At 37.8% G+C, this 15,684-nt stretch overlaps 1 protein-coding gene across 4 annotated transcripts in view; it reads right to left on the bottom strand.

Moving 5' to 3' along the window:
- RARB (retinoic acid receptor beta) overlaps positions 1–15,684 on the bottom strand; it is a 458,555-nt gene that overhangs the window by 172,399 nt on the left and 270,472 nt on the right. The gene's annotated exons all lie outside the window — the stretch shown is intronic.

The raw sequence follows: 15,684 nt of genomic DNA, 5'->3' as shown, positions 1-15,684 counted from the left end.
TTGGTATAAAATGGTCATCATATGATTATTTCTGACATCACAAAGTAATCATTTATCTTTTAACAGATACAAGGAAATGAAACATTTATACATTTTACCATGAGCTAAATTCAACCCTCCTAATAAATATTCTAACCAAATGCAGCAGTAATTTCGCACATACAGTAGAATAAGATAGCATTTGCTGCTGATATTGATCCAACCTTTGAATAACTCCTGCCTTCAGATCAGTATCAGCATGCAAATCCTATCTTATTGTACAGTGTTTAAGAAAGTATATTCTTAAAAAATATATATGACAGATATTCATATTTGCAAATAATAGATAAACACAATAAATGTCAGGGTAGCCAACTGTGAGCTAAGATGGTAGAAACTTCTCGAGGTGGTAGAGACTCCTCAAGAGCATTTTATTTTGCTATGCGTGGTGAACTGTAGACCATATGGCAAACTTCTCTCATGCATGGCTGAATGCCTCTCCCTATACTTTGACCATTAACCCATCTCTTCGGTATCCAATATAGAATATATTCGATCATCCAAACTTCTAAGTAGTTAAAACTTTCTAAATCGTGGCTGCTCTGATTCATGACCTGGAACTAGCCACTTTCAATCCAAATGCAGTGACAGAATTATTACACTTCCTGACCAACCGGAAAAAGAACACAAGTTTTAAATTCAATTGAAAGGCGGAAAACATTTCTTTCAATGATACATAGCTTTTTTTCCCATGATACAGTGATTTACTGCAAGAAGAATCAGAATTTAACAAGACATTTGCCTCTCTCCTATATCCAAATTGTCTTATAATTTGTATCTAAAAGTAGCAAAGAAGAAGCTTTCTAGATTAACGTTTAGATTCAATTATATATATATATATATATATATATATATATATATATATATATATATATATATATATATATATATTTGTTTTCTGAGTTTTTCGCGGGTGTTTGTATGTAGGTCTTTGGTTGTTCGGGTTTTCTCCCGCGTAAAATTGGAAGTGTCTTGGCGACGTTTCGACGAAGTCCCATTCGTCATCTTCAGGCTGGTGCTTTCAGCTTCGTGCCTCGAGCAGCAGTGTGTGGTCTTGGCTGTTTCTTCCTTTTAACTGCCAGTGGAGGTATGAACTGAATGGGTGGGAGCTTGGCTGTGTTCTGATTGGGTGGAGGTGTGTTCTGATTGGTTAGGGGCGTGGCTGTGCTCTGATTGGCTGGGGGGTTGGCTGTGCTCTGATTGGCTGGGGGGTTGGCTGTGCTCTGAGTGGCTGGGGGAGTGTTCTGTTTGGTTGTGCTCAGGTTAGTCTGAGTTGCAGAGGGATTCAAGATTTTGGGCTGCCCTGCCCTTCCTTGGCTTCGCGTTCGTGGTCGTGCTTCCTCTTCATGGAGGGTGTCAGTTTGCTTCATGTATGGATTGGGGGGGTTTAAAGTGGCTAATGATGCAGCTGTGGTCTGGCTTCTGGTTTGTGGTTGTGCCTCATAGTCAGTGTGGCTTTGGGTTTGTTTTTTGCGTGGATGTTTGGTGGTGACATCCTGTGTGGTTTTTGTGAGTGTGGGTCTGGTATCATTTTTTGTGTTAGGGAGTCGTTTGTCAATAAGGGCGGGTTTCCAAATGGCTGGTAGGCGGGAGGTATCATCTCGCTTGTTCATGCTGTGTGGGCGTTCTTCTATCTCGATGGCTTCTCTGATTATTCTGTTATTAAAATGTTCACTTTTGGCAATGGTTCTGGTATTTTTAAAGTCAATTTCATGTCCTGTGGCTTTAAGGTGTTGGACCAGGGAAGATGTTGGTTCCTCTTTTTGACTGAGTTCTTATGTTCTTCAATGCGTGCACTTATTCTTCTGTTGGTTTGTCCGATGTATGTGGTGGGACAAGTGGTGCATGGGATTTCGTATACTCCTTGATTTTCTAATTCAATTTGATCTTTGGGGTTTCTAAGGATGGTGGATATTTTTCTGTTTGTGCAGAATGCTGTTTTGATGTTGTGTTTATGGAGGATCTTACTGATTCTGTCTGTGATGCCTTTATGTATGGGAGGATGGCTTTGCCGTTTTCTTGTTCTTTGTCTTGGATTTTAGTGGGGGTTTCTTTTTGGATTAGGTTTGTAATCTTATTTCTATGGAATCCATTGGATGTTAGTACATTGGTGAGAGTGTGTAGTTCGGTTTTTAGGTGTTGTTCGTCAGCTAAGCGTTTTGTTCTGGAGAGGAGTGTCTTGGCTACAGAGTTGATCTGTGCTGGGTGGTGGTGTGAGAGAGCGTGCAGATAGCGGTTTGTGTGTGTTTTCTTCTGGTAGATGGTGTGTCCTAGGGAGCCATTGGATTTCTGGTAGACTAAGACATCCAGGAAGGGAAGTTGGTTGTTAGCTTCTGTTTCCATGGTGAACTGTATTTTGGGGTGTAGGCTGTTGAGGTGTGTGAGGAAGTTGTCCAGTTTTTCTTTCCCATGTGGCCAGATTATGAAGGTGTCGTCTACGTATCTGAGCCAGAGTTTGGGTTTGTGATCCAATTTTTCTAGAGCTGGGGTTTCAAAGTGTTCCATGTAGAGGTTTGCAATGACAGGTGAGAGGGGTGATCCCATGGGTGCTCCTTCTGTTTGTTTGTATTTTTGTCCATTATAGATGAAGTATGTGTTGGATAGGCAGTGGTTGGTCAGATCTAAGATGTGTTTGGGGGGTTATATTTGTTTTGAATAGCTGTCAAGGCTTCTTTGATAGGCACTTGGGTGAAGAGGGATATGACATCGAAACTCACTAGTAGGTCGCTGGGCTGTAAGTTTTGTTTCTTTATGATCTCTATAAACTGGAATGAGTTTTTTACGTGTGAAGTGATGGATTCTGCATAGGGCTGTAGTTGTTTGGCGAGAAATTTGGCTAGGTTTTGTAGAGGTGAGCCTATGGAGCTGACTATAGGTCTGAGTGGGGTTCCTTCTTTGTGTATCTTGGGGAGACCATAGAGTTTGGGGCATCTGGATGATTTCTCTCTGGGAATGATTCTTTGCTGGATCTCTTCGCTAATGGGGAGGCTTTTATTTTGGATCTGGTGGTTTTTTCCAGGTAGGTGGTGGGATCTGTATTTAGGGGTTTGTATGTGGAGTCTTGGAGTAGGTTGGTTAATTTGGTTTGGTAGTCAGATGTGTTCATAACCACGTGGCGTTGCCCTTGTCTGCTGGTAGGATTATTATGCTGGTGTCTTCTTTAAGGTTACGTAGTGCTGTCTGTTCCTCTTTGGGTAAGTTGCTTTTGGGTGGCTTGCTGGTGCAGAGGATGTTGGTGATTTCGAGTCTGATTCTGTTGGCGTCGTCGGGGTTGATTTTAGTCAGGCTGGTTTCAACTCCACATATAATGGTTTCAGTGGGGATGTGTTTGGGAGCGACTGCAAAGTTGAATCCTTTGGAAAGGACATACAAGAACGCCAGAAACAAACCCCTCCTCCCTCACAGCCACACATGAAGCAAACAGTGCATAACATCTCAGATAGGATCCTCACCAAAGCCGAAACCAATGTCCTTTCCAAAGGATTCAACTTTGCAGTCGCTCCCAAACACATCCCCACTGAAACCATTATATGTGGAGTTGAAACCAGCCTGACTAAAATCAACCCCGACGACGCAGAATCAGACTCGAAATCACCAACATCCTCTGCACCAGCAAGCCACCCAAAAGCAACTTACCCAAAGAGGAACAGACAGCACTACGTAACCTTAAAGAAGACACCAGCATAATAATCCTACCAGCAGACAAGGGCAACGCCACGGTGGTTATGAACACATCTGACTACCAAACCAAATTAACCAACCTACTCCAAGACTCCACATACAAACCCCTAAATACAGATCCCACCACCTACCTGGAAAAAACCACCAGATCCAAAATAAAAGCCTCCCCCATTAGCGAAGAGATCCAGCAAAGAATCATTCCCAGAGAGAAATCATCCAGATGCCCCAAACTCTATGGTCTCCCCAAGATACACAAGGAAGGAACCCCACTCAGACCTATAGTCAGCTCCATAGGCTCACCTCTACAAAACCTAGCCAAATTTCTCGCCAAACAACTACAGCCCTATGCAGAATCCATCACCTCACACGTAAAAAACTCATTCCAGTTTATAGAGATCATAAAGAAACAAAACTTACAGCCCAGCGACCTACTAGTGAGCTTCGATGTCATATCCCTCTTCACCCAAGTGCCTATCAAAGAAGCCTTGACAGCTATCCAAAACAAATATAACCCCCCCAAACACATCTTAGATCTGACCAACCACTGCCTATCCAACACATACTTCATCTATAATGGACAAAAATACAAACAAACAGAAGGAGCACCCATGGGATCACCCCTCTCACCTGTCATTGCCAACCTCTACATGGAACACTTTGAAACCCAAGCTCTAGAAAAATCGGATCACAAACCCAAACTCTGGCTCAGATACGTAGACGACACCTTCATAATCTGGCCACATGGGAAAGAAAAACTGGACAACTTCCTCACACACCTCAACAGCCTACACCCCAAAATACAGTTCACCATGGAAACAGAAGCTAACAACCAACTTCCCTTCCTGGATGTCTTAGTCTACAAGAAATCCAATGGCTCCCTAGGACACACCATCTACCAGAAGAAAACACACACAAACCGCTATCTGCACGCTCTCTCACACCACCACCCAGCACAGATCAACTCTGTAGCCAAGACACTCATCTCCAGAACAAAACGCTTAGCTGACGAACAACACCTAAAACCCGAACTACACACTCTCACCAATGTACTAACATCCAATGGATTCCATAGAAATAAGATTACAAACCTAATCCAAAAAGAAACCCCCACTAAAATCCAAGACAAAGAACAAGAAAACGGCAAAGCCTCCTCCCATACATAAAAGGCACCACAGACAGAATCAGTAAGATCCTCCATAAACACAACATCAAAACAGCATTCTGCACAAACAGAAAAATATCCACCATCCTTAGAAACCCCAAAGATAAAATTGAATTAGAAAATCAAGGAGTATACGAAATCCCATGCACCACTTGTCCCACCACATACATCGGACAAACCAACAGAAGAATAAGTGCACGCATTGAAGAACATAAGAACTCAGTCAAAAAAGAGGAACCAACATCTTCCCTGGTCCAACACCTTAAAGCCACAGGACATGAAATTGACTTTAAAAATACCAGAACCATTGCCAAAAGTGAACATTTTAATAACAGAATAATCAGAGAAGCCATCGAGATAGAAAAACGCCCACACAGCATGAACAAGCGAGATGATACCTCCCGCCTACCAGCCATTTGGAAACCCGCCCTTATTGACAAACGACTCCCTAACACAAAAAATGATACCAGACCCACACTCACAAAAACCACACAGGATGTCACCACCAAACATCCACGCAAAAAACAAACCCAAAGCCACACTGACTATGAGGCACGACCACAAACCAGAAGCCAGACCACAGCTGCATCATTAGCCACTTTAAACCCCCCCAATCCATACATGAAGCAAACTGACACCCTCCATGAAGAGGAAGCACGACCACGAACGCGAAGCCAAGGAATGGCAGGGCAGCCCAAAATCTTGAATCCCTCTGCAACTCAGACTAACCTGAGCACAACCAAACAGAACACTCCCCCAGCCAATCAGAGCACAGCCAACCCCCCAGCCAATCAGAGCACAGCCAAGCCCCTAACCAATCAGAACACACCTCCACCCAATCAGAACACAGCCAAGCTCCCACCCAATCAGTTCATACCTCCACTGGCAGTTAAAAGGAAGAAACAGCCAAGACCACACACTGCTGCTCGAGGCACGAAGCTGAAAGCACCAGCCTGAAGATGACGAATGGGACTTCGTCGAAACGTCGCCAAGACACTTCCAATTTTACGTGGGAGAAAACCCGAACAACCAAAGACCTACATATATATATATATATATATATATATATATATATATATATATATATATATATATTCTATTAAAACACAATTTAGAACATATAATGATTGGCTATTGATGTTTTAATAAAACTAATTATCTACCATGAGTGCATTTTAAATCCCCGTCAAGACAGTTTCTTCTCTTCTGTCTGTAAAGCCCCGCTGTTCATCATCTCCAGAGACTTCCACTCATCTCTTTTTATATCTCACTTATGCTCCTGCTCTTACGCACACAGCTAGGAAAGATGAAAAGAAATTTAAAATAGAGCTTCTCCAGACTCCCTGTAGTAACCAAACTGCCATCATGGACTGAAAGAAAAAGGCCAGTAGCAATGGCAAAAAAGAAAGGCAAATTCATTAAAACCATGGCTCCTTTAATGGTCAATCTAAGTTCAGTGTTACTTACATGGATGAGCCTATACCAGTAGTAAGGAGCATGTAGGTTCAACATGTTTCTAGTTCAAATAGAACAAATTTATAAGTAAGTGATAGAAAAGACATTTTCTTTTGGAATGATTTACCACTGCCTTCATCCTAGGGCTGAGAGAAAAAAAACTGACCCAAGCTGGTTTCATTCCTAAGCTGGAACTAAAACTCATTGTCTCATGGCTTTTACTTTGATGCTTTAACCACTACACCAAAATGGTTTTCCATGTTTATAATACAGTCTAATAATCCTAGGATTTGCTAAAAAGCAAGATGAAGTCAATAACAGCCTTTCTGAAAGCATTCCCTATTCTCCGTCCATCGTTATGTGCCAGTATTTATTAAGACTCCAGATTCAGAGGGAAGAACATTTTACTGGATACCCTTTTTAAGAAACCAATACTTTTGGACTAAAGTATATACTGGAATAGTTATCCATCACACTGCAAAATTCATGTAGTTCAAAAGCTAGATTTTACCTTTTCTATATATTAGAGGACACTGCATGTTAAAATAAACAGCATATTTTAATTGGGCAGATGCAGATATAAAACAGAGGAAACTCATTACTAAATACAAGTGAATCTAAAAGTGGCAAGAAATAAACTGATTAGTTTATCCAAATCCTAAAATAATTAATTTTTATGAGCATTGTTAAAAGATTAAATATAAGATAAGTTTGCTTTGCCTATTTAAAAAGCATTGCTCCACTATGTGATCACTTTTATATGTATCTAGAAACATTGCAATAATATGAGGCAAGGTAAAGAAATTCAGAAATTCAGAGCAGACTTTTGATTTTGCGTCGCATCAAGACAAGATGGAGGAAGGCAGAGCTCTGCCTGATTTCACCTTCCTGGGGGCCCTGAAAAGAGCCTAAAGTCACCCCAAAGAGGTGATGAAGAAGGAGGGTGCCTTGATGATCATGGAGAGATGGCAGTCTCTCCGTTCAATCCAAAGAAAGCCCTCTAAACTGGCAGGGGAAAGACCAGCCACACCTCTGTGGCTGGCCATTAGCTGCTATCAACCAAAGAATAAAAGCTTTAATTAGCACCTCGTAAACAGCATGTTTGGAATGGGTGATAATATTGATCCTTTCTTTATTATTTTACAACTGAATTTCCTGGGAAAGGCTCCCAAGAAGCTTAAAACCTCTCGATGTGAACAGAAGTGGCGTTTTAAATTTTTTAGGTATGACAGAAATACACAATACTGAAGTGAAAGTAATACAAAGCTACAGTTTTGATAAATCTGAGAACTGAGATTTTCTCTTTGGAAAAAAACCTATTGAGATAAAATATAAGAAATCAACCTTTTGTTTTAAGAGTGAAAAATGGATTTTGAATGACATCTAGTAGTGGATTTGTGTACAGCACTATAACTAGCTCCTTGGCTGCTTGGTAACTTTCAGCTTAAGGGAGAACAGCTGGCAATAAAGGAAAATATTTTGGCATATTTATTATCTTGATCTTCATGGACTATAAATACCTACTGAGTTGGAATTTTAATCTCAAGAGCTAGTGGGAGAGAAAGAAAAACTTGACTTTTGAATACATCTGGCTTCAGGGAGGTTAAACATTCTGAACACTGGGAACATTGTGGATTACAACTTTGCCTGACTGATAATTTTCAGGATACTTGAGACAAAGGATTACTATAAAATATTGCTATTGGGACTGGATTATAAAGGTTATATATATAAAGACCAGAAAACCAGAGGAAATTTTGTTCACTCTTACTGAGATTGGTGATAATAGAGGATTTCTAGGAATGATGTCTCAAGAGAAAAAACAAATACCTTTCAGAAGGAAATGCTCTGTATGCTACAGCAAATTCATCAAACAATTCTTGCACACAAAGAGGACATAAAAGAAATCATAATGAGACTAAAAATAACTTAGATATAAAGGACCAAATCTCCAAGTTGAAGCTACAAAGTTCCCAGACAATGACTACAAAGTATGAACAGATAAACCAGAAATCAGAGTGTGAAGCAGAAGAAATGAACCTAGAGATGGAGGAGATATATACACAAAAAAAATACTCCAAGACCTACCTATAACAATGAAAATACAAAAGATACTTTACTCCTTTCTCCAAAATACACCTGATGGCAAGGAAGAAGATTCTAGAAAATGGAACATAGAGCGGGCAGGGGAAATGTCTAGGGAATGTGGATGGGCAGAGTTTCTCCCCAAAAATACTCTACCTAAATTGTCTTTCTCATGCCAAGCAGCTTTCACAAAAACAGAAAGAAAATTGTTGGGCGATTTAATTGCCTTGGCCTGGAAAGCTGCTTAGCAAAGAAAGAAAGTGGGAGTAGACTTAAAAAACAGAGGATTCGATCTATCAGAGGGGGCACTATCTATTTAATATACCTGTCTGAATATGATTAAAAGAATGGATGACCCATAGATATAACTAGATTTTTATAATGGAAGATATGATTTAGAATTAAAATAACATTTTTTTCTTTTTTTGATAAGGGGAATTTGAAAATAAGAGGAGGATTGGTATGAATAAAACTTTTTAGCTATATAAATGTAATTTTGAGAAAATCATAATTGATAAAGATACTTTAAATATTGATGAGAAATCAAACTTTAATAAGCACAAAAACATGATATTGACTTATGAATTGATATTATTTCTATAATATTAGTAAAATATGATTAAGATGTCTATATCTATCTTTGTATACATCAGTAGTACTAAGAATTGTAATTGTTTAAATAGGGGAAAAGGGAAAAAATATGGGGAAGAAAGGAAGATTAAGGAAAAAATACTGGATTGTGCAGTACTGAATAGATTTATATTGAAGAATTTAATGTTAAACATGTGAATCCAGATAACATGTTGTTTATTAAGCTCTAAAAATTGTAATTTAAAAAATAATAATAAAACCTATAAAAAAAGAAATTCAGAAATTCAACTCTGCAAATTCTTAATAGGCTGACATACACAACAGACAAATCTGTGGAAAGGAAGTTAGATACTCAACGAATTGTTTATAGTACATGTCCTATTGTGGTACAATTCTATTAGCTTAAATAGATTAAACTTGGAATAAAATACATCTGTATGCATGTGTTTAATTATATATTTTAGCATGTCTTTGAAATGATGTTCTAACACACTGGAGATTAATTAACTGCACACTCATAAAACAAATTATGTGATAATATTGTATACAAAATTTCCCACAAATTGATAACAAGCAATTTCTCTCACCTCAAACAGTTATTAGTTTTTTCATATTCACATACCATTATTCTTATATTTGTACACTCTTTTCAAAAATTAGACAGGTAGAGAATCATATCAAGATAAGCAGCCTCAATAATCAGTAGCCAAATTAGCCTAGACATTTATGAAATATTCCAGGCATAAGCCCCAGAATCATTCTGGAAGCTAACAGGGAACACTAAGAGAGCTTGTGGGATGCTTATATGCCTTTACCATTAATGGAAAAGTCATTTATTTAGACTTTGGGCTGAGTCAGATTACACAGATGTATGAAATATTTTTTAATTAACATAGCCAGGACATTCAGATAATTTATTTTGCAAAAGTAGGGAGAGAAATAATAGCTTTATGTAACATTTCCCTACAATAGTTAAAGGAGATATAGGTACGACACTAATCCTATTTCAAACTTTTCTGAATTAAAATCAACGACCAACAAACTACTTGTGGATATTGGTGGTGGAGAGTGAATTCTTACATGTTCAATGCAATCAATGAACAAGTGTGAATAAAAAAACAAAAATTAAAAAGATCTAAAGATCAAGGTGAAAATCAAATGAAGATGCTCAGACAATTAAAAAAGATAAATGTGCTGCAATTTAAAGTATTTGAGAAAGACCCTTGGTATGCTAAGCTCCGAGCCATGATTTTTTAAAAAGGCATGCAAATGCTAGCAAGTCAAGACTTCTACGAATTATGTTTTCACTCAATATTGTGCTATTTTCCCAGAATAACAGTAAATGATACATGAACTTCATATGAACTATAAGTTATGCAAGGATTTAGCACTGGCATTTTTAATCTAAAAAGTCTGTTCCAGAAAATCAATATGTTTCAGTCACAGTATTCAAATGCAATTTTCTTCATATAATAGTGCTTCTTTCTTTCTGTCTTTCTTCCCTTCTGTTTCTCTGTTTCCCTGGCTCCCCCTCTCTCCTTTTAAAGAAATAATGACTAATTTCCCATTTTTCTATGAAACAAGTAGCTGTGTTATAAGGTAATGGCATCAATAACACATTACATGTAAACAGAAAATGAACAAAAAAAATCATTCAAGGACCTTTTCAAACCAGTGTGCTTTTCATCAGTGCTATTACTGGTTCCATTCACATTATCGGATTGAACCATGCTGCATAACCAAGGTGCTGACAAGCCTTGATTACTCAATAACTCCTGTATTCCTTTCAGGCAGGTTCACTGAAAGGACAGGAACGCAGGGCCTTCCTGTGGAGCAGACAGCTTTCCACAGAGACTCAAGTCAATGAAACCCAATGCCCTTGCGACTCCAGCACCAAAATGGAGCTTTGCATTTCCTGGTATGTATTTATGACTTTTTTCCTCCTTTGTTCTCTATTGTTTTAGATAACAATTTATTGTGCAGCAGAGAGTCCAAGCCAAACATTTTAAAAACTCTTTTCATAACACTTGGAAAGGGGCAAACAGCTAAACTAACTCTGCAGTAAATCTGCGGTTGGCTCTTTCCCATGCTGCAGAGTCAACAAATCTGCTTCTCATCCAGGGCAAATCCAGACATTGCAATAACAGTGGAAACACAAATTTTGTATCCTAAGCCCCCAGGATCCTCTACTCCACCACCAGAATGTTGATCAGTAGAGCTTCTATTCTTAGCACATTGTTTCAGCTGAATTTCCCCCTTTTCTTAGTGCATTCTTTTGCAGGTCACCATTAAATAATAATAAACTATTTAGTTTGTAAATGAAATGCTACTTAAATCTGACACTGGAGAAAAAGAAATATGAATTTACTTTTCCTTATTGCAAAATTGTAATGACTCAATGATGTGTCTACTGATCCCAAACAAAGCATAGCAGACCTATTCTGGATATGCTATCAGATGAGCTTAAACTCAGAGCTCTTAAATATCCTAATGCAAAAAAAATAAAAAATAAAATAAAATCACATCTCTGCTATGATAAGGCATGTATAACTAAATTAAGCCAATTAAGGTCCAGGAACAGAGTTTGCCTGTCCTTATTCATAATGCACCTTATAGATGGAAAACATTATACAGTATAAATAACACCAATAACCTTTGTTTATAGTTTTTCTATCAGTATCATCTTATGGTGCACATTCTCAGTAGCAGCAAATGCCCTCTAAAATAGTATCCCCCTGGAGATTCATAGAGCTCTCAAGATGTTCCAAAAATTATTCAAAACTTGTTTTTCTCTGTTTAAGCTAGCTGTATAGTCACTTCTAGTCAGTTTAACTTGTTTAATTTAAAATTGAATGTTTATTTTTCTGGTTGGGCATGTTCCTTTTTTATCAGTTTTTTTTCTTTTTTAAAAAGTAAACCTTTTAGAGTCAATAACAAATTGAGCAGTCTCAAAATTTGAGTGAATGAATGAATTAATGAAGGAACGAATGAAGAAACAAACAGTGGGTTCATGCAGATAACTACTAGATTTGGGATACAGATCTTAGAATTATTACCAGCTTCTTTGATTAACACATATCTATTCTCAGTAAAAGTAAAAAGTTATTTTACTTTTATGGACCATTCTTCCATGTGACCATCTGATGCTGTCCCTCAATGTGTTATTTTATCAAATACAACTACTTCAACTAACAATACTTTTGTACTGTTGTGTACAATTGAGAATTTGGTAACAAAGAGTTTACAAATCTATGCTGGGCATGCTAAAATGAGAAAGAACTCCAATCCATTCTCCAAAATGAGAAAGAAGTCCAATCCAAGAACAACAACTGGACCTCATTTGTAGTTTTCAAAAGATACTGGTGGTTCAAAGTGCTTTAAGTTACCATTTTGTTAGCTCAATTACAGTCAAATGATTACACATTGTAAGGACAAAAGTAATGGAAAATATTTTGGCAGAACTAATATAATTATTTTATTTTATTTTATCTTGATTAATTGTATCAATCAAATTCATATGACTTCCTATCTTACCAAAGGTGATTCTGGGCAGCATACAAAACCAGAATGAGCATGACTTTCCTCAAAGCTGGAGATAGTTACAAGAAGAATATATATTCTTCCAGCTTCACTTTCTCAATTTTCTATAGAAGATGAAATCAAAATCTTGTAAAATGGACCAAAATGGAAAGTCATTTTAAGATCCATTCGGCTGTTTCCATATCATCAAGAAGAGCTCTTGATAAATGTTATAGAGCAATTCCCTAGGAATTGCTTTTGATATGTCCTTAAATTGATTATTGGGAGCAAAAGGCATATGTTGAATTATTCGGCACTTTAAGTTTCAGTTGAATCTTATTAGTCTGGCTATGAATTTTAAGACTCACTTAGTGTCCTAACTTTCACAGTTACACTTTGTGGATCATTACAGTTTATAATGTTATTAGTTATTTGAATGGTTTCATTTTGACTTCTATTGTTTTTCCTCAACAATGACTGTAAAACTGCATTTCATACAAAATATCATTAGTTGAAAGTCAGAAGAAAAGTCTAAGATATAGAGCAAATACATATTCCTCTGGGAGTTACTGACATACTTCAGAATTTGTTACTTGAAGTTGATTTGTTTCTTGTATTAATATGGAGGACCAGCTGCTATTGTAAAGTTAAGTGAATCTACGTATATTCCCAACAAATCTTGTTTTAAATCACCCAGATTTGAATAGTGAAACAAAATAGCATTACAGCAGCATAAAAAATAGAACCAAAAATTAAGACAGTGAAAAGCAGCTTGGAAATCAATATTGAAGCACAATGAAAAACCTCAGGAATAAACCAATAATAGAAACTAGTTAATAAAAAAAAAGTTTTTCACTATCTTGACACTGCAAAAAAGAAAGTCTGTCCTGTATTCTTATCACTATATATACCTCTGACAGTATGGGACAGCCTCACCCCTGCAAATATCACTAGTTAGGAAGATCACATGAAAACAGACGTCTTTTCAGATACTCTTGTTTCAAATTTAAATATGAATTTGGCTTGAAATTTAATGCAAAGCCAATAAAATTCAAATCCTACTGAAATAATGTACCACTGCAATAGATCCCAGTAAGATTCCAGTCAATATTCATTCAATCCTTTCAAAAATCACTAAAATCAGTCCTATCAGAACAAAATATTAATGAAAACTGATATTTACAGTTAGTTAAAAAAAACTATTTCTAAATCAATACTTAATTTTCCCATTGGAAAGTGGCTCAGGTTTGTGTTGTTCTCTAATTGAGGACAATGTGATTCAGGAAAGTCTTATAAAAAACATCAAAATCTCAGTTTTCCCAGGGAGGCACCCTTAATGATGGTTATGGGTGGATACTCAACACATTTAAACAACATATTAAAGACCTGGAAGCCCCATTTGACCAATATGCTTTACCCGGGAATGTTTTTCTGAGAAGCCCCTTTTTAAAACCAGTCAGATACTTGCACCACATATCCTTCCAAATTCCAAATAACACTAACTTTAGCACACTTCAATGCTTTCCTCACAGCAATATTTATTTATTTGTGTTTATCAATTTTATACTACCCATCTCACCTAATTGACTCTTAGTGGTTTATAATAGAAAAAAAAGTGATATAAATGCATAAATAAAAAATAAATATAAAATAAAGCTAAGAACTAAGTTAAAATTAAAAGATTAAAGATTAAAAAAGAAAACACTCTGTGATGACTCAGGACATGGCACAGAGACAACACAGTCAGGTGACAGTTCAAACTGCCCCTCCTCCCAAGTAGTTGGGTTAGCCTGCGCTGCTCCCGCCTTCTCTCCATTCTCCATGCTCGAGGATCAGGAGGGAGTGGTCCTTGCTCATTACCTGAGCTCTGTCTCTCATGTTCACTGCTTAGCCTCTCTTGGTCATCCTGCCCGTTCCTCCCTGTCTACAAGCCATCCCAATCCTGAAAGGCCCTGGCTTTCCTCAGCTTGCTCTTCCCCATATTCCTCTGAAGCCAACGATGGTTCCCCCTCGATCTCCATCATCTCCAGCTCCAGCTCATCTCCCTCCACAGATTCAGGCTCCAATGGGGGCATGACACTCTCATGTCACCAAATACGATTCTGTAATGCATACAACTCTTCGACTCTCATGCCAATTGGCAGAGCCAGGTCTTAATAATATTTTGGAAGGTCAGAAGATTGGGGCCTACCTCAACTATAGAGGCAAGATGTTTCAAAGTACAGGATCTCTTCCTGGATCCCAGCAGGCAAAATTCTTTAATTGATGGGATCTGCAACATACCTACTTGCTTGACCAGATGTGATAGGAAGATATAACTGGGATGAGACAGTTGCCCAGATAATCTGGTGCCATGCTACAAAGGACTTTCACGCTAATGACCAATACCTTGAACTGAACCTGGAAGCAAACTGTCATTTAATGCAGCTCATGTAGTAGATGAGTTACACAACTTGGCAGACACCCAAAACTGCTCACATTGCCACATTCTGCACCAACTGTAGCTTCTGGATACTCTTCAAGGATAACCCTATATAGAGCACATTGCAATAATCCATTCAAAAGATGACCAAGCTATTAGTGATTGAAAGAAGAGCTTCTTGATTCAAGAAAAGATGGAACTGGCCCCACAGCATGAAGTTGAGCAAAGATCCTTCTAGACACACCTGCCACCTGTTCCTCAGGCAAGAGTCAGGAGTCCAGGAGGAACTCCAGATTATGTACCAAGTCTGTCTGGAGCAGTGTAAACCCAACCCAGATCAAAGATGGCAAACTGTATACAATGGATCCTCCTACCCACAACCCTTCCATCTTACCAGGATTCAGTTGAAGCCTATTGTTCCCCATCCAGACCCCCATAGCCACCATGAAAGCAAATCTACAGCATCATTTATTTTACCCAGAACTCAAGGAGTGCAGTGACTCATGTGGTTAGGATGATATAAAAGTCACATAAATAATTACAGTACCTTTTTTCAACTTCTGAAAAAGGGTTATTGACTTAGAAGTAATCAGTATATAGTTTCAGGACAATAATTGCACCTCCATATATACCAAATAACAAGTGTTCAAGTTGAAAATCCTATCAAGAAGAGATTCTCAAATTGCCTCTCTTCTTCAGAAGACTGCAAAAATACTTTTAATTCCACATT

Source organism: Crotalus tigris, unplaced genomic scaffold (assembly GCF_016545835.1).
Source record: "Crotalus tigris isolate CLP2741 ecotype Arizona unplaced genomic scaffold, ASM1654583v1 scf7180000017871.4482833, whole genome shotgun sequence".
NCBI lineage: Eukaryota > Metazoa > Chordata > Lepidosauria > Squamata > Viperidae > Crotalus > Crotalus tigris.
The sequence above is the reverse complement of the archived record's forward strand: the minus strand, read 5'-3'. Positions and strand labels throughout refer to the sequence as shown.